Source organism: Agelaius phoeniceus, chromosome 5 (genome assembly GCF_051311805.1).
Source record: "Agelaius phoeniceus isolate bAgePho1 chromosome 5, bAgePho1.hap1, whole genome shotgun sequence".
Lineage (NCBI taxonomy): Eukaryota > Metazoa > Chordata > Aves > Passeriformes > Icteridae > Agelaius > Agelaius phoeniceus.
The window spans coordinates 30,996,700-31,018,979 of NC_135269.1; the positions used below are offsets into that span (position 1 = coordinate 30,996,700).

Consider the following 22,280-nt stretch of genomic DNA (forward strand, 5'->3'; position numbering starts at 1 on the left):
ATCAGCTCCACAGGCCTATTGGTGCTCTTGCTTTGAAGACAAGAACAGCACATTTATTGTGCGATATGCACATTCCAAACACACAGCACACTTACAAAGTGGGTTGTATTTCAGCAATGCCATGTCTCTGCTATTCAATTTTTATGATAGCATCTAGACTCCACAGCTGTGCAGCTTTCTAATATTGAATACAGATCCCTCAAAAGACAGCTGTCTTGGAGGGAATTTTTGGGCTTTGGTTTCTGGGTTGGTTTTTTTTGTTTTTTGTTTTTTTTTTTTATTAAGGAGAAAAAAAACCCTCAAACTTCTAAAACCAGCCTTAGCAATGTCTTGCCTAGCAGAAAATCCATTTTAATTCACCAATTATTCTGATTTGGAGCTCCAGTGAGTAAAATACTGTCCAACACTTGCAATTCAGGAAGATTAGTGAATGCAACCCTTTGTTTGGATGCAGCTAGCTCAGCCCCAGAAAGATTTGAGCCAGTCTTTCTCATGATCAACACATGGACAGGCCCCTCTGTGTACAGACCTGGTACTCCATCCTGCTAGAGACTCCTCATGCCCCCATGACCTTATGCAGGACCAGGTCTTTATTGGGATACAATTAGAGGAGGAGGGAAGAATAGGAAGATGTCTTCCTGCTTTTGGCCTTGCCTTGCAAAGGAAATCCATGAAAAAAGGCATCTCAGCTCCTTTCTGGGAATGTCTATTATATAAGGGCAGTGTAGGGACATCTGCCAGGTCAACAGTCCTTGCTACCACTGCTCTTATCAATCTTTGCCTCCCAAGAAAAGGCAGGGGGCAATAGGCTGCAGGTGTAAAACTGCCAAATGTTCTCCAGTGGAGTCATCAGGCCTCCTCCTGAGGTGTTGCACCCCTCCCTCTTCCACTGGAGGCAGTCTGGCCCATGATATAAAACAGGAGGAATCCAAGAGATGAATGCAGATGCTTTTTTTTTCCCTTGCAAGTGTTTACTTGATAGAAAGAGATCCAAAGTGGCATTTTTCATGTAACGCAGTGTGGTTGCTCTATAGTTCTCCCAACTTCAGTATGTCTTTAGCATTGAATACTCCCAATTGTACATATATTTACCATTCCAACTCATTTGGAAGTGTTTTGTATGGGCTGCTTTGTTACTTCTGTACATCTCAATATGCCAAATAGATAGCTGAAATGTTGCTGTGGGCCCCTTTTTAGTAGCTGCTTGTCTGTTTCCATACACATGCTAGATATCACTATAAAGTGCTGTCTTCACTTCAGAAAAGGCTCTAAACCAGGCATTACTGGCTGAGTAACTTGATTGCTCAAAAGTCCTGCACTTTCAATTCTTTCTCATAGATTTTTCTCAATTCTTCCTGAATATCCTGGTAAAAGATGGAGCTAAAGAAGTTTCCCAGTCTTCAGATTTAGATTCCATTTTTTAGATGTCATGTTACTTTCCAGCATTCATGACAAATAAAGATTTCTTCTCCTATTAATATGTTATAAACCAGCAACCAGCTGTGTAACAGATCAAACCCAAGTTTAGTAGTCTATAAATGGTAAACTGGCAATATATGTAAATGCTGGCCTGACCATGATATTTCTATCTTTCTCTAAAGTTCTTTATAACCAGCATTATCACCAAATACATCCCAAGGGAACTCTGTGATAACACAATTGTCCTCAGAGAGTTGTGGTGCCAGAACACGGAGTACGTTTGCAATGAAAGCATCGCTCTGGCTCAGTCTGTGTAACTATTAATGCTTTGCAAGTCTGCCTTGCCTGGGATGTAATGTACTACAAATAATTGCCTAATGTGCTTCAGCTTTGTGCAGGTTCTGTGAAAATACTCCTTTCCTATAACTTAGGTAATTTTTTCTCATTAACCAGGGATTTTTTTCTCATTAGCAGGGATTTGTTTCTCATCACTAACTAACTCATTAGAAGGAAGCATACAGTTTCCAGTGGAAAAACTGGATATAATAGTGCTGTGATAAAGACTAAAAAGTGATCTACAACTCACCATAGTCACCAATAGATGACATTCATAATAAGGATTGTCGCTGTTTCCAAGTACCTTTCTATTAAGCCATTATTTTATCAAAATTCAAGCATAGAAAATTTCCTTCACTGTGGCAATTAAGTTTTATTATTTACCCCAGATGCATTGGGTATGAGAGCTAAAGAGCTGGCATTAACAAAAACGTACAGGGTACTATTGGTAAGTGCTATAAATAAGTTTTAGACAAATAAAGGAGCAAGCACCTAAACGCACATACCCACACATACATTGGCACACACGGGGCTCCTTATGTACTTTGACACAAAGAACAATTTTGCAATTCAAAGGCTTATGAATCTACAGGCAGCTATCTGAAAGGTGTGTGTCAGGTCTGTAAAACCAAACAGCTGCTCACAGTTCTCACCTTTGAGAAGCCAAAGCCTGGGGCTGTGCACACTCATTTACACGTGGTTGTACTGTCCCTGGTGTTTAGGCCCAGGGCAGCCCAAGGTGGAATTGCAGGTTATAAAGTGCATTGTAGGAACAAGCACAGTTTCATGACACAGAGGCCAAGGCTTTTACAACTCATTGCCATTAGTAGCCTGGGTTATGTTGTTCTTGACTTATCTCTGTGAGGGGTGCTCGGGGCACAGTGAGCTTTTTGTCTTACCCCTTGAGATGCTTTCTCTGGCAGACAGGGACTTCCTTGCGGCGGTGGATCAGGAGTCCTGACACCTCCCAGCTTCCAGGTGAGCGGCCACAATGAGTAACATGTCTTCCAGCCTTCCTATCAACCCACAGAAAGCTGCAACAGCAGCTTCTCAAAGCCTGTGCTCCTTACAGTGGAGTGAGTCATGGAGGAAATGGCTCTTTCAAGACACCACATGAGGGGAGCTACCTGCACAGCGTCCCCAGCAGGAACCTGGATTCAAGTCATGAAGTACCCTGCTCCTTGCCTCTGGTCAAGGCACCAAAAACACATTCTAGCCAGCTACAACAGGATATCCCCATGCTTTGTCTGGAACCTCACAAGGACTGTCTGTCCCTCACAAGGTGTGACCCAACCTCACTCTGATTAGCCTGAGTTATCTGGTGTCACATGTAAACATGAAAGGAATCTAGGCACTTATTAAATATGCATTTCCCTTCCTATTAACATAGTTCCATCAATATTTTAATGCCATGTTGCCTTTTGGATTGTTTTCCTACTGCAACATGAGGTCTCTGCTGCAACAGACAGACACCACAGGAATGGATGAGTTTATGGATGATATTTATTTCAGTATGACCAGCTGTCATTAGTGGTGATTTTCTGCTGCAAATACTTACATTTCATTGTGAAATAACACCTCCAATCCCTTCTACCAATAAAGCAAATGGGACAGCATGAAGATGTACAGAGTAGGGCTGAAGGTATATTCAAGCAGCAAAAGAGTTTTTTACTCCCAAAGGGAGCTAACTCATGATCAAACAATTACATTTATGTAAAAGAATATATTTAACTCAGTACAAATGTGCTGACGCTATTGGCATACATGAGGAGGAAATTTGAAAATTGACTGGTTTGGGGGTAAAATTCATGTCTATAGGAAGTTTGTCTGAGGGTTTTATTTCCTGTTTTTTACAATCCCTTTCTCATCCTGTCTAGTGGTTTTGCTCTCCTCTGGTTATAGACTAATCATCCCAAAGTCCCAGTCATTTGCCTGAAAAGCAATAGCTGGCAGTTATTGTGCTAAACAGCCCATTTTGTTATCCCTGCCACAAGCCCTGGTGTTCTCAGGCATTGCACTTGATAGGCATCATTAAGGCTCCCATGCTGTTAGTCACTTTCCTGATCTTTCATGTTTCTTCTACTCGGGAAGCAGCTTTTCCTAGAAACATTCAAAGAGCATAAAACCAGATTACATCCAGCACCTTGGGGTAATGGCATCTAAGATCCAAATCCCCCACTTTTTTTTTTTTCTGTGTTTTTTAAACCGGTCACTGCAATTAAAAATGTAAAAGGCTGGATTATTCCCCTTGTGCTCATACAAAGTCATTCCATAGAAGGCTACATAACTAGTTATAAGAGAAATATTGTTCAGTCAGTAATTTTTAGATGGCACATTCTAAGAGTCTGTAGGACACTGTATTATCATGAGCTGGAGTGTGTTAATTGGACTGGCACAAACCTGACCATCTCAAATACTGTGAGGTCACTGTGTGCCATCCACAAAACATTTTTGAAGATGCTGTGAGTGTGTCTATACTCAGACAGCCTTAGAGCTCTGCTTGAAGGATGGATGTGCAACCACCACATAGGGAAGGAGACCTTCCCATTTGAGGGTGAAGCTCTCTTGTGCTGCTGTCAAGGTCCCTGGCATATCTTGTGCAAAGCAAGAGAAAGCAACATGAGAGGGTGCCAGTGGGTCAGTGGTGCCCACATTCATGAGGAGTCAGCAAGGGTCTGTGAATGTGCTGGAAAACACGTGCTCATTGCTTTGCCTTGGTATCTAGAGTCCAACCCTGAAAGCAGAGATTTGCTGAGTCAGCTCAAATCTAAACTGATTGGACCACTTGAACCAGGCAGCCTTGCCCTTGGTGGGAAAGCAGTATGTAAAATGAGAGTTAGTTTCCCTAGGGGAAAAAAGTTTGAGGTCACAGGAAAGAAAAATCAAGTTTATGTCACTTCATCAAACACCCTCTCTGCAGAAAGTGCCACAGGTTCCTAATACCCAAACAGGAAAAGCAGATTGTGGATCAGTTTACATTGTTTCATCTCAAAATTTCACATCCAGTAAACTGGATCAAGCATAGCAAATACTAAGGGTTCAAACTGCAGTTAATTTGCAATCCTAACAGGAGCAATCTGTTCCTAGCATTCCTAGCAGAAAAGGAACAAGACTTTAGTTAAGATGCAGGCAGAATAACACAATTTTAGAAGAAGAATTCAAGACAGATGAGGCTAATTCTTATCTCATATATTTTTATATGAATTTACAGGCCTTGGGACTGTCTTATGGCAAGTACAGAAATGGCAGGTACATGGACTAACTTTCATCTTTGCTATAAAGCTGAGAAAACAGGCCATTTTAGTTAGTAATGCAGTAATAAGATATAACTTGTCTCATTTTTATTGCAGTTTATATTCCAAGCAACAGTGGGATACCTAGCACTGCATTAGCATGCACCATAAAACAAGTATACATTTCCTATCTTCTTCTACCATTAATGTTCAAAAAACTTTTCAAGTTACTGTTGGCTTTTTGTGCCCAGATTTCCTAGGAGATTATATTTTGAAGGAGGCTGAGGGGTAATCCATGCCATAATTTTTGAATTAGGAAAGATTCTCAGAGGAAAAAAAAAAAATCACAAAAACTCTCTGGAGTGAGAGAGTATCCACCATATCTTTCTCTTTCCGTCACAGATTCCTCCAGAAATGACATAGCTGTGAAACTAAAAGCTCAGCACAGAAACAGTTCCTGGACACCTCCTTCTTATGCATATATTTAGTACGCAGTTAGGGACATACTTACGGGTAACGATACATAAGCAGCGGAGTCACCATCAGCTGAACCAGTGACTTCAGAGAAGGTGAAATAGTCCAGAAGGATAGGATAATATTTTAGAGGGAACGTGCAGGCTTTCTGTTGGCCTTTTAATTGAAAAAAAAAAAAAAAGAAAAAGCCCCATCTGGGAGGCTCAGCAGAACAGGGAATACGCTTTGTATTTCACCAGAAGGAGAGGGTAAGTGGTGTGGCTGTGGAAAAGCATAATCCTACAGGCTGGGAAATATTCTTTCAGCTCCACACTGGTTAAGCCTCTTTTTGATATAAGCGTAAATCATCTTTTTGTTGGGGGGTTGAGAGAAGGGAAAATTTGTGCCCAGATTTCTCCTTGAGAATCCGCCAGTGCATTTGCTGTTAGGAAATGACTAAAATAAGCCTCTGCACATATGTCCTTAAAAACACTTTGACTGCATTCCTCTGTAATTATTAAGCTTCTTCAGAGTCTGTAAGCCAGTGAGAAAGGGATTAGAGGGGTTACTTTGTGCCTCTGTGCCCATAAAAATCCCTTGGCTAATGCAGCACACTGCTAGGAGCATCCTGAAAGCTTTCACATAATCCCTGCCTCCCAGCCACCACCGCCGCTACATTCCCATTATTTCAACACATTCAAATTTCATGCAGTAATGTGGAAGCACTCCAACATGGAAACAAGATTCACATTATAAGACACATTTGAAAACTAACCTGCCAGTTAGAGTGGAGCAGCAACATAACTGCATGATAAACACACCCTCAATTTTATGCTGGAAGGACAACCAGGAGATGTAAATTGTCACTTAGTATCTGCTAACATTTCCTGTTGTCCTGGCAGTTCAGGACAGGAATCATTTTCTATACCTGTCCTTGTAGGAGAGGTCAAAAGAGAACACCCACCCTAAACTGGAGCTGCATCTGAGTATAAATACATGATAGCAATGACAAGAGAGTGATCTGCTCCCTGTCACCATTCAGGGGATTTCATGTCAAATGAGAACTTGCAATGCTCAGTGGTGTTGCACTGAAAATAAGTCATTGTATCATAGGCAACAGTAACACAGGACTGGAAGTTATCTTCTGGGTCACAGAGTCTGTTTCTAGTGCCAGCACTGTATTATATAATGCCTTTCACTAACCCATCTGTAAGAATCCTAATTTTTTTAAAGGAAACATTTCCTCCTGATAAATTCAGGGAGGAATCCTGGACTGTGGAAAGGTTTGAATGAAGCACTGCTGTTAAACCCAAGAACAGCTGTAAACATCCAAAGTGAACAGCTTCCAGATCATGATGTTAAAGCAGAGAATCAACTGTCAAGTGTGCATTAAAACAACATCTGCAAGACAGAATGGAAAAAATCTCCTTTGTGAAGCCAACCATTTACAAATACTTCCTGGGTATACAGGAACCTTGCACCACTTGGCAGAAGTCAACTATGAGGGCCAAACTGCGTGTGGAGGAGCTGGGGAGGAAGCTGCTTGTCATGCACTGCCTGTCTGCAAGCAGAGGGAAGCCCATATTCAGTTTGCAGTGGGTGCAAGGAGGGAGAGTGGTCACAGTCAGGGCAAGCTGGTAACCCAGCTTCAGCCCTGGCTCACCCCCTCCCTGCCCCCTCAAATTTGCCTATATCCCTTGGCACATCATGTCAGTTTATCTTGGTCACCATCTGTGAAGAGGAGATAATAACACCTCTTGCTGCATGTCTATTTAGGCTGTAAATGCCTTCAAACAAAGACTGTCTCTTACTATGTTTACCAACAGTAGTGCATGGGCTCAATCTTTTGTATAGATCCTGGTCATTAATACTCATCATTATAGTAGTGATGGCAAACACAGTAATCATTCAATATGCATCTAACAGTAATCAAGCAGCTTGGGCTTTGTTTCTATCAGAATAACCAGAATAATATCCTAAATACATGAGGCCACAGGAGTTAGGAACGCAGTGCAGTTCTGCCTTTTGTGGGCAGAAGGGCTGCTGCACACAGGATGTGCCTTAAAACACAAGCATGCAACAAACACACAAGTGTTCGGGCACTGATCATATCTGACTATTTAAAACTATGATCTTCTATGCACTCTCCCTTTGCAGATTATCCTTCATATGAAAACTTTAAAATCTCTGAAATGCTATTTTATGACAATATCACATGGCAAATAAACAAAGGACATGCATTACAAAGAGAATAGTCCATTATTTTTTCCTGATAAATTCACTCACCTCTTTCTCTTTCAAAATAGTAAATGGCCAGGAATAACAATTCTTCCTCATTCCAAATAAAGGATTCATGGATCCACGGTGCAAAGCAGAAGTTAAAACAGTAGTTAAGAACTGCAATCTGATCCTAAAGCCCTTTGGTGTTTGAAGAAACTCTGCTGACACTGCTTGGCTAATTTTAAAAACTGATATAGTTAATTTTTTTTAATAAATGAGCTCCCAAAATGACATATTTTAAACATAAAATCTTAATATACTTTTCTAGTAAAGTGTGTGCCATTGTTCATGGGCAAAGAGAAGGAAGCTCTGAGCTAATTTTTAAACCCAGGGGAATATCGACAGCCAGACAGCTGCTAAGGCTTTTTGCTTGATCCCTTTGCAAATTCTCCTCAGCTATTCATGGCCAAAACATGTCATGTGCCAATCTAAAATCATGTTGGAGGAACTGGTGGAAAGGGTCTCCTTTTTCATACTCCCAGCAGGCTTATGTCAGAAGGCTGTGAGGGATAACCATCGCTATTTATAGATAATCCCCCTTTGAAAGGTCACCCTTCATTGTGTGCTCATTTTGCCCCATAGCTGTCCAAAAGTCATTCTCCTGCAGCTCGTCCCTAATGAGTATTTTTTTAAGCAGATAAAAATGAAATAAATCATGCAATAAACCAGAAGATAGTGTTTGTTTTACAGATGACAGCCCAAGCAATGCGTGCCACTCACATTATCTCCTGTGCTTTTAATTACAACATAGGCAGGATTATTTTCTTTGAGTTTTTTTCACAAATTCACTATCTTCATCTAGTAGCAGGCACTTAACAGGTTGTACATTCTTGATAATAGGACTTTTGGACACTGAATCACTTCCTTTATCAGGAACTACTCATGTGGAATCACAGAGCCACTTAAAAGCCCAACAAACTGCAGCTTGCAGCAAGTCAGGGAGAAGAATGGCACCTGCTCTGTAATTCTCAATTCTCAGTACTTCTGATTCTGAGAAAAAGAACAAAATAGCTCCCATATTATGAAACTAAACTTTCATTCTTTCTATGTATTTGAATGGTCATCCTGAGCTAAAAGCTGACTGCCTTTCCTGCTTTCTGCTGAGATGCATGTTGGAGGAAGCAAGTAGAGAGATGACAGCACTGAGCACTAAAATAAAAGAAACATTGAATAGCAGAAAGAAAAAAAGTGTATTTTTATCCAAAGCAGTGCACAGCAGTACACCAACACAGTGATATTTTCTTTATTTAAACACCATCAAAGTTCAATTAACGGAAATGAGAAGACTGTCACTGTGGCAAGAGATTGATGCAGAGAAGAAGAAATATGGGTAGGGAAGGGAGATAAAACAGGGTGAGGTTTTGTGGAAGAAGAGGCCAATGTCACCTGAAAAGAAATGGGCAGGGCATTTTAGAAGATATGACTTAAAAGCACAGAGATAATGCATAACATTTAATTCCAAAAAACTCTCTTGTGCTGCTATCCTTCTTAAAAGAGAGGCAAAGGCAATGAGTGAAGCCTTCTCGTCACACTCCTGAGAGTGGGCAGGCAGGGATGTGGGTCGGCTTTCCTCAGGATCGACAGCGCTGCCTTTTGCAGAGCTTTATCATCATGTCAAGCAAAATGGAGCACGATACTGCCAGGAAAGCAAAACAGCTTCAGGTTATGAAAGGCTCTGCCAGAAGACACTCCTAGTGCTGTTACTGTGTCTTTTCTCCTGATTAAATTTTGAGTATAGATGGCAGGACTTATTTCACAGAAAACAATGGTTAGACTGCTGAGGTGGACAGGAGAATTGGTGATCTCACCCCAATGAAGCTTATTCTCTAACATATATTGCAGCAGCTTTGTTCCTGCTGTTCATTAAATAAGGCCTAGCTTAGAGGCAGTCCTTACATTCTTTAAACAATTAAATCATTAGTCAAAGCAGCACTTGCATTAAAAATCAGAAAGCACTAATGTTCCTCCTAAAAAGAAATTTAAAGGATTAAAGAGATCATGTTTGAAGGGGACAAACAGGATTGTAGTTTTTGGACTAGTCATGTAAATGACTCATCTGCAGAGAAAAAAAAGAAAACAAACCAGCCTGTAAATATCTCATCATTGGATGATGATTTTTTTCAGCTTGCACTGGGTAGATTGCTAATTCCAAAATTTCTTTATGGACCTCTTCCATTGTGTTTCAATAGGCATGCAGGTTTAACTCAGCCATATTTATCATTTAAAGTGCTACTCTGGATACTGTGTGGTTGGAATTTTAAGTTTAGAAAGGGTTCACCTCACCTAACTGCAGGCTTGCAAAATTGAAGCCTCTAGTCTGAGACTGTCATCATCCATGTTATTTGAACAGACAGTGCAGAGAACATTGTTCCTCTAGAGGGTTCATTCCATCTCTATTCTACACACTTAATTTTTGATCATGGATTGAGAGCAGCCCTGAAGAAAAAAGCTTGGGCGTGTTGGTTGATGAAAAGCACAACACAAGCTGGTAATGTGCACCAGCAACCCAGAAAACCAACCATGTCTTGGACTGCATCCAAAGCAGCATGGCCAGCAGGTCAAAGGAGATTATTGTGCCTCTCTGCTCTGGTGAGACCCTGCCTGGAGTGCCACATCCAGCTCTAGGTGCAAGGGCATGGACTGAGTTGCAACCAAGTCCAAAGGAGGACAACAAAGATAAGCAAAGGGCTGGAGCACCTTTCTTTTGAAGACAGGCTGAGAGAGTTGGACTTGTTTGGTATGGAGAGATCAAGACTCCAGGGATCAGTGCTTATAGCCCATTCCATTAGGACACCTACAAGAGGTCTGGAGAAGGACTTTGTACAGTGCCATGTAGTGATGGAACAAGGTGAAATGGTTTAAAAAGAAAGAGTGTGGATTTACATTAGATTTAAGGAAGAAATTCTTTACTGTGAGGGTGGTGCTAACCTGAGAAAGAATTGCTGGGAGAAGTTATGGATGTCCTGTCCCATCCCTAGGAATTTTCAAAGCCAGATTGGATGGGGCTTTGAGAAATCTGGTCTAGTGAAAGGTGTCCCTGCCCATGGTGGGGGGTTGGAACTAGATGGTCTTTAAAAGTCCCTTCCAACACAAACCATTCTATGATTCAATGAATCATCCTTTGGAAACACTTTTAACCCTTAGTTAACGACAGAGGGGAACATGCAGGGCCCTTTGAGAAAGCATTTGTCTCTTCAAGGGCTGGAGTACCATCTTCTGTAGTCACTATTGAACTAATACACCCATATCAAGGTTGCTAGCATTTTGTATCTAAGATGAGTGGGGAAAAGGATTCTGTTATGCTCAGTGTCCCTTCACTGAACTGAATAGTAGGGATGAGAAGAGAGGTGAATTCTTTCACCTGCACACTGCCTGTAGGAGTCAGAGTTCAGCAGGAAGGAAATGTGTTCTTCTGTACTTGTACCTTATCTTACCTTCCTACAGATTGAAGGAAGGAGAGAACAGACTAGAAATCTCTGAATAAAACATCAGTCTAGTTTTAATTTTGTCTAAATTAGTCCTGATTCTAGATAACTTATCATTGAGAAAACTATTCCTCCTTGTTAAGTGAAGAGCATTGCTGGAGAGTTTGTCACAAAATGTGTTGTGACCCAAGAGCCTGTGACTAGCATCAAGGCCTTGTCTTTACATTTGCCAGTATAAAGCTTGTGGAAGATTTTGAAAGACAATTTTAATAGAGAAAGAAAGGCATTAACTAGCACCCAAACAAGTAAATGTAGTAACACTGAGGCTTCTTCTCTCATTAAGATCACTGTCTGTCTCTCACTCTAGAAGGTTTTATCCAAAGTGGGTGCTAGTCATGGCTTCAAGAATTTTGTCTTCATCTTGCATTTCCCTGTCAAGAGATCCTTACAGACAAAGGAATCCCAGCTAGACCCCCAGGATAACTTTGTGAAGCTAGCTAGAAACTTACTCTACATGGTTTTGCCTATGTTTAATAGATCAGTAGATGTCTTCTTCCATTGGAGTAGTAGAATGATGGTATACAGGTGATGTCTCATACTCCAGGCAGTTCTTAGTATACACTCCACTGTTTCAGTATCATCTTCCACTCAGTCTTTAGTATCAGTGGGGTAGGAGACCATTTCTTTTAATATTTCTTCCAAATTGTTAGCAGTCACATCACTTAGAATGAGGATGAATGACTGCAAGACTTTTGTTTGTCTTCATCTGATGGAAGAAAACTGCCTCAGAGACCTGTAAATGATGGTTGAATTTGAGCTGTTAAAGTGCCCAACAGGGAGTCCTTCTCATAAAGAGTACAGATTTGGTTTCTTGGTGGGGTACAGCAAAGTTTGCTCTTACTCCAAAGTGAAGTACATTTTCTCCCCTACCCTAAGAAATGGAGAGGAGTATCTAACTGAGAACAGCATAATTTCTGGGTAACAGACCAATATTTCAAATGATCCAGAGATTTCCATACAACTGTACTTCTCAACAGGCAAGCAAAGCATCTGTCAGTCTTCTATTATGCCAGGTAGACGCTACTGTGAGCTGGAATCACCAGTGCAGTGTAGATTTGGGCATAAGTGGCACCAAAATATGCTGGTGGTCACCTAATTGAGGAGGTACCTCTGTGGCAGACATCTTTTTATGAAAAATCCTTTCCTTAGGATTTTTCCTCCTGAGAAGGTGAGAGGCCTCAGGAACAAAATGTAAACAATAGTTATCTGCTGCTGTGGAATGCAACAGGTGGGTCTGTGATTGGCCCATCTTGGATGTTTATTATTAATGGCCAATCACAGCCCAGCTGGCTCGGACAGAGAGTCTGAGACAGCTGCCTTTGTTATCATTCCTTTCCTTTCTATTCTCAGCTTAGCTAGCCTTCTGATGAGATCCTTTTCTTCTATTATTTAATATAGTTTTAATGTAATATATATATATCATAAAATAATAAATCAAGCCTTCTGTAACATGGAGTCAGATCCTAGTCTCTTCCCTCAACATAAGAGCCCTGTGAACACGTCACAGTACATCTAAAATCTATTGGGTTTTTAGCATTTTGCAGAAGATTGCTTTGTTGTTTTTTTTTTTTTAATTTTACAAGTATTTTGCGCTCTTAGATTCACCTATTTTGAGATTTTGTGCATTGTTCTGTCTGTCTCCACTTTTCCTTCTCCAGTGAATCAGTTAGAGTCTCAAACATGGAATTGTTTCTGAATTTATTCTTTGGAGTTAAGTTGTGATTTGCTCTTTAACCTTGATCAAAACATCAGCATGACACCAAGTCTTTGGCCTTTTTGGTCACCACCCTCATGTGGGCCCTTCACATTCTTTCTGTCATCACAAGGGAGGATACGCAAGACAGGATTTTACACCCACAAAATTCGACGTACACACTACGCTTATGCTATTGATACAAAGTTGGCTTTGTCTATTGATGTTGTCAACAGGCTATTAGAAAACTACTCTTACAGTAATTGCAAATCATTTTTTGTTTAAGGACAGGATAACCTTATTTTAAGGCCTGGACCAGCATCTAGCTTTAAGCATTCACTCTGCTGTCCAGTGCTGAAAACAAGCAAAGAAAAAAACCTCTGTCTTGCCTTGCTGTCATCCCAACCACTTTCTTTTGATCTTTCAGCTGGTGGGGTATGGAGTGTGTGTGTGGGTTAACAGGTCTTTTAACAAAAACAGAAAAACAATTTTTTTTTTTTAATCATGATTTAACAATTTCCTAATACCTACCTGATCTATAGGTCATACATGATATCTTACTTTACTTACTCTACTATTTTATCTTTAATTACATTACATCTTAATCAGAGAATGGAAGGGATGTCTAAAGTTCATCTAGTCAAATCCCCACACACATTGTGATAGGTTCACCTGGAGCCTGGAGCAGGTTGCACAGGATCCAGGCAGCTTTAAATATCTCCAGAAGAGATACCACCTCTCTTCTTGTGTTCTTGGGCAGACTGTTCTTGTGTTTTTCATCTTCAAGGCAGAGGAGTTTTTCCTCAAAGTCAGATGGAACTTCCTGTGTTTAGGTCAATTTAGGCTCATTGACCCTCGTCCTATTACACCATTGTAAAGAGTCTGGCCCCATCCTCTTAACTCCCTCTCTTTAAGATTTTCTTATGCATTGATACTATCCTTTCTCAGTCCTCTTATTCCAGGTTAAACAGGCCCAGATCCCTCTGCCTATCCTCATAAGACAGATGCTCCTGTCCCCTAAATATCTTTGCAGACATCTGTTGAATTCTGTCCAGGAATTCCTAGTCTTTCTTGCCCTGAGGAGCTCAGAACTGGATACAGGACTCCAGATGTGCCTCACTAGGGCTAAAGAGATGTGCAGGATCACCTGCCTTGACCTGCTGGCAATGCTCTTCCTGATGTACCCTGGGATCTCACTGGCCTTCTTGACCACAAGGACATGCTGCTGGCTGATAGACCTGCTGTTGTCCTCCAGGAGCCCCAGGTCCTTTTTCAGAGGCTGCTTTCCAGAAGGTCAGCCCCCAGCCTGTGCTGGTACATGGGGTTATTCCTCTCCAGGTGCAGGACCCTGCATCTGCCTTTGTTGAATTTCATGGGGTTCCTTTCTCCTTAACTCTCCAGCCTGTCGAAGCCCCTTTGAATGGCAATAAAGCTGTATGGTCTATCAGTAGCTCCTCCAGAACACTAGATGAAGGTATACTCTGCCCCTTCATGCACATCCTCAATTAATAAGTTGAAATCTGCATCAATACTCCACAGCAGGCCTGACAGCTGAAATTTAAACCTTTGGTTTTTTCCATGTTATGTCTCAGAATGCCTTTAGAGTGTTGGGAATGTACTGGCAATTTTTTAAGAGATCTTCTTGGAGTGCTTTAGAAAATGTGCCAGAGATTGAGGAATTCACAGATTTCTACTTTCTTTAATATGTAACCTTATGTACATACAAGGCTGAATGCTGCCCTTTATTGGTCCAATTTCCACAATCATAGCCAGCACAGAAAAATTTGTGATATCCTGTCTTTCTATAAAGAATACCCTCCACCTTCCTATGCAGCACTATGAAATGGAGAAAGGAAGAGAGATAAAATTCTTAACATTTTGTGCTGGCAAGAGGTACAAGATCACAGAAGCTGACTTTTATACAGGCTTTAAGATTATGTGTAAGAGATATAATTAGAGTTTCCCAGCAGACTTGATTTTACCACCGATTGTGATTTTTTTTCCCCTCTGGGTTCTTTGCATAACATTAAGCAGCTCTGTAATAAAGTTACATGACTACGAAACAATAGCTGCACTCTGCCTCTGTCCACTGTGCTTGCCAGCCACCAGCTAAATGTGAATCCTTCATGTCATTCATAGCTCTGCGTGCTTGGAAGAAGGACTGGGTTCAAGTTAAGACTGACATTATTAAGAATGACAGGTCCAATTTTTAACCATACATCCATTTGATGATGTTATTTTTTCTGCTGCCCTATAGAACCAAGAATCTGCCCAGTGACAATGTGCAGTACTGCTAAAATTCAGTTTTCCCAATGGTATCATGGCCACAGCAAACCTAGAGGAATAGGACGACCTTTGTGCAGATATGTGCAGGTCACAGCACTCTGCCACTCCACTCTGCTTCACCTCTGTGTGCAGGCAGGGTAATGAAGTATGTGAGACTTGACAGCATGACTCTTATTATGACATTTGTGTCAGTGTCTCTACTTAGAAGAACTGAATGGACAGGCAGAACAGAGGGGTGGTATGACAAGCTCATCATATACATTCACAAACAAAAATATGGATCTTATTTTAGGCTTACCAGCAATCTCTCTTTATAATAAGAGGAACAAAGCAAATGTTCAGCTCACTAGAAAAGGGAACTTTTACTGTACCAGTTAGATATCATTTTTTATAGGCATGGCTCTGGACCAAGAGAAAGAAGGTGCTGTGTGAAGTCTGATCTTATGAAACACATTAAAGAAACTGGAAGATTGAGTAAGTATCTAGTCCAGATCAGACACAGTCATCCTGACCCTCTGTGGGTTTACAGTCACATTAGCAGCTGTCATCCTCATTGGAAATATTTTAAAATCTGTGACTAACCAAAATAAATTACTATCATGAGTAAGCCTCAATGAACAGAAGCCATAACATCTAAAGTTACACATTCACACGTGAGCTGAGGAAAGTGGCCATTTACATCCTTGTTTGTCAATAGAGAGCCAAAGGCAAATTCATTCATCGTGCCTATATCAGATTTCTGATCTGAGAAAAGATGAGGTGAACTCCAAACTTCCTAAGTCTCTCCTTTACTGTAGTTGCCACCTGACAGGTAGTCTTCAGCACTTTGGAAGTGAGGAAATTTCATTTTGTGCTTCAAGGGACAAGTCTCCAAAATATAAGGCCTCTGGTCAAAAAGTACATTCTTCATCCCAACAACTGAAGTTGTGTAGCACAGAAGCAGCTGTGCCACAGCCATTGCTGAGGCACACCAGGACTGTTTTTTTGGAAACTATTGCCTCAACAGTATTCAGGATTGCACAACACTGGACTGTAGTAACATGCTTCTGCTTAGGTATCTACAGCATGTCCTGTCAGATCTGTAACTAAAGCAGACACCAATCAACAGCAGGAAAAAAAAAATCTTGCAGACATGACACAAGCGAGTGGGAACCATTCAAGACAGGGTTTTTATTCTACCTATCTTGTTACCTAGTTTTACTAATGTGTTGGTTGTTTACAAGCTTTGAACCAGACTTGTCACAAAAAAGTAATGTCATAAACTTGGTCTCCAAGTTGGAAAGCTTTTCAGCAATATTTTTCTGTTATCACTTCAGCAGCTCACAGTAGTTAACATATAATTGAACTTTCTATAGCAAGAACCACATTAAAGAAATATTGCACCAAGGACTGAAACTCTACATGTCTTTTTTCTTTATCGACAAATTACTGTGATGATAAGCAACAGCAGATATATCAGAAAGCATTTGAAAGAAGGAAAATGTTATATTTGCACAAATTTTCATCATTCAGTTTAGTCTCAGAAACTGAAGGAAAATCAGAGGTAATGGAAGTGAGTGCAGCTGTTGTATTTATTTAGTTCCATGGGCAGTGCCATGACAGACACTCCTGTAAGTGCAGCTTTTACCCAGCATTTCATGTTTCCCATGGAGCCTATCATTCCCAAACAGCCTTTTTGTCATTCAGCATTTTTCAGAATCAGATCCTTACCTATTATCACATTTTACATTACAATAAATCCCCTGTTATAATGTTTTGTTAACTCACTAGTAAATTAATTTAAATGTGGTCTGCTTCCTCTGTGAAGTACTTGATTCATTCAATACACTGAGTTCACAGTAACTTATTCCTCTATATTTATATGGATTGATTAATTCGTGGACCATGATGCTTGCACAAAAATTGTTAGAAGCAGAAAATTATAAGATATATAAATGTAAACCTAAATCTATACATGTGCCTTGGAAAGGCTTGTAGGTAGTTTTGTTAATATTTGTGAACTCAGGGTTTTGTTTTTCATCCACACAACTATAGCCATGATGGCACCTTCAGAGGCATTGGCTTTAACCAAGTTCATTCCTCGCCTCCTGCCTCTGTTAATTTCTTGTTAACCTTACAAAATGATGCAAGGAAAAAGACTGGTCATTCTTGCCAGCTGCTCACAGCCTGTTGCCAGTATTCTCTGATGATTAATATCTTTGCACTAAATTGCAACTCTATTAAATCTGGTCCAGTAAAACAGAGCTACAATATTAGAAACAACACTTTATACACTTATAAGTGTATAAAATAGGGATTGCATTTCTTAGAGCTGGGGCTGATTTAACCTGTCAAATAGCAGGAGGCCCTAATGTTCTGGAAACCCTTGCTACACATTAGAGAGAGGCACTTTCAGGGGTGGTGCTATGCCAGGATGACTTAAACATCTAGTTTAGAAGGAGGTAAATTGCCAACTAGACTTGCCTCCATTCTTTTGTCAGGGAGCCATCTGCTCATTCTTTTGCTTTACACTTAACTTTATCTAGGGTGAAGTTAGTTAAGATCACCCTTGTCTTTCACAAAAAATGACTGAATTCAGAAAATTCAAGAGCAGCACAGATCTATGCAAGATCTATTTTTATCCCAGGAGACTGAATAAAAAGTATTCACCTAAATTTTTGCAAGCTTTTTTTGCTAGAGCTTTGGAAATATCTTGACAAAGAGCAAAGATCTTAATCACATTTCAACTTGCCTCTGCCATTCTAAAAAGATAGATGTCTTGACACTCAAATAGCAGAATATTCCATTTGGTCTTAGTCATGATTATGCATAACACACTGGAGCAGGCCTTCAGTGCCCTATACAAGGAGCCCACTGGAAGAAACACAGTGCATGTCATTTACTGATGTAAAGCTTACATTTCTGACTGTCACAATGTTAGTAGACTGATTTATCTGTCCTTTGGGAAAACTCTGGGATGGGATTTGAAAGGTCATTGATATCAGTGGATGTCTGTGCCACATTCTGAAGTACAAAGAGCAAGAGATTTTGTGGAGGATTAGAAAGGAGTTGCACAACAAAGATTTGGTGATCGTATCTGTGGTAGCAGAAATATTCTACAAAAACTCTTAATATACTGTCAGTAGAGTTACAATTTGTGCAGAAAAATATAAAAGCAAGAGATAACAGGAGTAAATACTGCTTCAAGTCAGCACATCATCTCTTATTCACCAGTACAGAGACTGCTGGACTAAAGATTGTGGCTGTATTCATAACCCTGGGGAGTTTTCCCTGTGCATTCTCTGGCAGTATGGCTGCTTTAGGAGCTTGCTGGGAAGCACAAGAGGGCTCCTGGTGTCTCAGGCCCTCTTCCATGAGGGGCTGGTAGTCAGTGCCCCCCTGGGAGCCAATCTGGACCTGTGAGGGCTGCAGGCTTTGTGGTGCCATCCACTGGACCCCACAGCAGGTCCCTCTCTATCTTTAAACACTGATGAAACAATGCAGCAGGAAGGACCTCATGGAGAGGTTCCTCTCCTGTTTATCTGTGGTTTGTTCCTGCTGAATTTGCAAGTAGGACAGATGGTGGTTGCAAGGTGACAGACACTTCAGGTGGCACTGGTCCCAACTTGAAACATCCTTCAGGAAAAAGGGAAAAAAAAGACACTTATGTCGCTCACACTGCTAGGGACCATATCTTGAATTGACTCCTATTGCTGTTTGTGTAAGAGTGATTGATTGGTTGTAAAAAAAAAGAGGCAAATAAAACAGAAATATGTATACTGAAGACAATGAGTTTATAGTATCAACCTGATTATCAGGAAAACTCAGGTGAGAGTTGACAGAAAATATGTGGTAAAAAATCTGCCTTTGAAGGGCGATCTCAGAACAATAAGGTCTAATTCTAGGAAACATGCAATAAACAACCTCATGTCAGCTTTGTGAAGTAAGGCACAAGCTTGAACACAAAGACTGCTCTGAATATGCTCTAAGTTCTGTCATTTTAAAGCAATGTTCCTACACTCAATATAAGTGCATAGGTAACTCAAAGCTCTTTGATTTTATCCAAAAGACAGTTGCTGCTTGAATAGAAACTTAACCATGAATGACAGAGCTGGGAAGCAAGTAGAGCAGAATCCCTCTCAACAGGTCCTCCATAGCTTGGCCCATCTGAACTGTGTGGACAGTACCCATGGTAAATTATTTTAGTCACCAGACATGGGAGAAGACAAATAGTAGGATTTGTCTATTGTCAGATAGAGGGAATAATTATTTTTGTGTCACCAGGAAGGGGGAATTCTCAGATTTTTCTGTATTTTAGAATTTACAGGCCACTGGACATCAGGAGTTCTGAGATTTTATTCAATGAGAAACACAGCAAGCAAATATTCTATGTGAATTAGAATTTTATGGGAATTTTGAATAGTTAAGCATTTTGAATGTTCTTGGGATCAAGTAGAAGCAGTCTATTTTTCCTTTTCACCTGCCATTATGTCCTCTCTATATACTCAGGGTTTCTGCACAATTCTTCCCAAGATTCAGTAATGTTCTCTAAACTCTCGATTAGACATTTTGGAAAATGTTTCTCCAGCACAATTACTAATGTAAAACTAAGGGCAAGAGTTTCCACTATCTTTAGTTAATGGTAAAGCCCCCATCAAACAATGCCATTGTTTCCCATTAGACAATTGTGGAAAAGTATCCCTACAGGACAAAGAAAGATTTCCCTTCCTAATGAGACCAAAGGAGCAAAGCAGCTGCTGAAATAGTATTGTACCCTATGGATTTGAACTACATAGAGAAATGCTGCACTTGTGGAATGCAATCCATGAAGCAACCCTGCAAATCTCTGTCTGGTGTCAGCTTCTTGAGCTTTACCATGAGGCCATGTGTCACAAGGTCCCAGTCATCCCAGCCTCCGTCAGCAGATCTCTGATTTTACTCATCTGCTAGACTCTTACTGTGTAAGTCATTGAGTTCTGCAGTTTTCTAAACCTTTTAGCTTTTAGCTTGTTTGCCCCTACATTAAATGCAAGATAATGTGTCTGACTGCTTAAAGATTTTATTGTTAAGACATAAAACTTTTTATAAATTATTGTCTTTTATTTTCCAGGTTGAAAAGTGTTTGAATAAGCAAATCTGATTTGATTTTACCTGATACTACAGCTCCATGACTAATTTACTTTTATTGTGTCATAAATGAACTCCATGACCATTTTACTCTTAGTTCCGAGTGCATTTTTTATGAAAGCAGTCAATAAAGTTTTGTTTGTGAAGCAATAACACTGAACATGTTGGCATAAGTTACAAAGCCCTAAGTGGTCTGGGGCATGTTTTTTTCTTTGCTTTATCTCTTAAGCCACTGAGTTCACCTGGAATGCTTCTGTTGTCAGTTCCAGTTCCAGTAATGGACAGGAAAATATTTGCCAGGAAAAATGCTCAGTTCTAGAACTTGTTTCCAGCTGGACTGCTAGTCCTGCTAGACCTCAGGGCCACAGAGCAAAGCATTTTTGTGTTTCTTCATAAGAAAATCCACATACTTCTTATCTTAAGAGACTTAGTGGGGAAATTAATTACACCTGAAGTTTCTAGAGGGCTTTTGTGCTTGTGGATATTAATTAGCTTTGTGATTTTATTTTCTCTAGAATAGTTGGTAATACATTGTGAATTATTTATTAGGGGTTTTTTGAATGTAAATCCAACCAGATGCTTGGGCAGTGGTGACATATTTCATAGATATGAATGACAATAAATAAATAAATAGCTGTGGGTGCCTCTCACAGGCAAGATTCAGGAATTGTCAGAAGAAAAAAGGTAAAAACAGAGTGAATATTTTGACATTGAGTCAAAATGGTCTTTTTTGGCTGATGTCATAGCTTTTCTTTACTTCAATATCCGCTGAATTCTTTTGTGGTATTTCCCAATAAACTATGTCAGTACTGTGAGTAGTAGGTGCCATTTTTGGAAGAACATTGAATGGATTTTGCAAAGTGCTAAGAGCATACTGGTTATAAGGACATACCTTACAAAACCAACTTCCATTCAAAATATTTTACCCTCAAAGTCTAGGTACAAGACCTTGAACTTAATAAGGGAAATTTTATACTACAGATACAGCCTTCTGCTGCTCTGTGCAAGCGATCCAAGAGCAGACATGAGCACTTTTACTCATCGTTTACAGCTGTCCAACAAATACTCCCTGTAAATGTATTTCAGGCTACAGGTGGTTCTTGAACTATTCAACTGCCTTTGAGTATGTGCTTCTCTCAAGGCTCTGACTCATATTCACTAAGCAAACAGCTGTGGTGGCTAAGACCTTACTGCCTCTTCTCCCCCATCCCAGCTGTTTGTTGCTGACCCTTTGCCAGAAATTCTTGCTCCCGTTCCAGATACAGCAAAACCTGCTGCACCTCAGCTGCTCCAACTCATAATCTGGTGTCTTACTGCAAAACAACTTCTATTGCTCAGTTAAGCTTATGTACAGGGCTGTAAAACTGAACAGCTGAGGTGCAGTAAAAGGCTCTGTTCTGCCAGCTCTTTAATTGGGAGCTATATCTTCTTGAAAGATGTGCTGATTTAACTAGTTCAGCAAGACCTACCAGGGCTTGTACCTGCAAGACCTACATGGTCTCTTGACCATGTATTGGCCCTTCACTGCTTTTAGCTGTCTAAAAACATTATAAATAAAGTTAAGAAGTTTCGATGCATATAATAGCACCAACTACAGTAACAGCACATCATTTGACAGTTTTTTGTTTTAACAACCTGCATGGTAGTTACATATATGAGTATATTCACTTTAAAAGTGGAAATTCTCTACTCCTCTCTAAGCAAGCACCTAAAATTCCTTGAACAGCAAAGATGTATGAACATAAGATGAGAAAAGTCAATCAGAATTTGCAAAACTATTCTCAAATGGTTTTGCTCACATCTATCTCAAACTTAATATTAAAGCAGACAGAAAAAAAACCTTGTTTTTCAATCTTTTCAGAGTAAGTGAAAAGCATGTTTCTGTAAAAGCAGCTACTCTGACTTAGATTACTGTGCAGTAAGTATTTTCAGGAATATTCCATTCAGGCCTGCCCGGTAAAAATCAGTGCACAAGGAAAGATCATACAC

At 40.2% G+C, this 22,280-nt stretch overlaps 1 long non-coding RNA gene across 22 annotated transcripts in view; it reads right to left on the reverse strand.

Moving 5' to 3' along the window:
• LOC143694134 (uncharacterized) overlaps positions 1 to 22,280 on the reverse strand; it is a 211,466-nt gene that overhangs the window by 162,941 nt on the left and 26,245 nt on the right. For 4 of the 22 annotated variants that reach the window (XR_013182380.1, XR_013182375.1, XR_013182385.1 and 1 more), the window contains exon 1: positions 5,500 to 6,043. The exons of 17 other annotated variants lie outside the window; for them this stretch is intronic. This is a non-coding gene — a long non-coding RNA (uncharacterized LOC143694134). Of the gene's footprint in view, positions 1 to 5,499; positions 6,044 to 7,727; positions 8,067 to 22,280 lie in introns of those variants that run through there. One more of the 22 variants, XR_013182387.1, reaches the window with a different exon arrangement.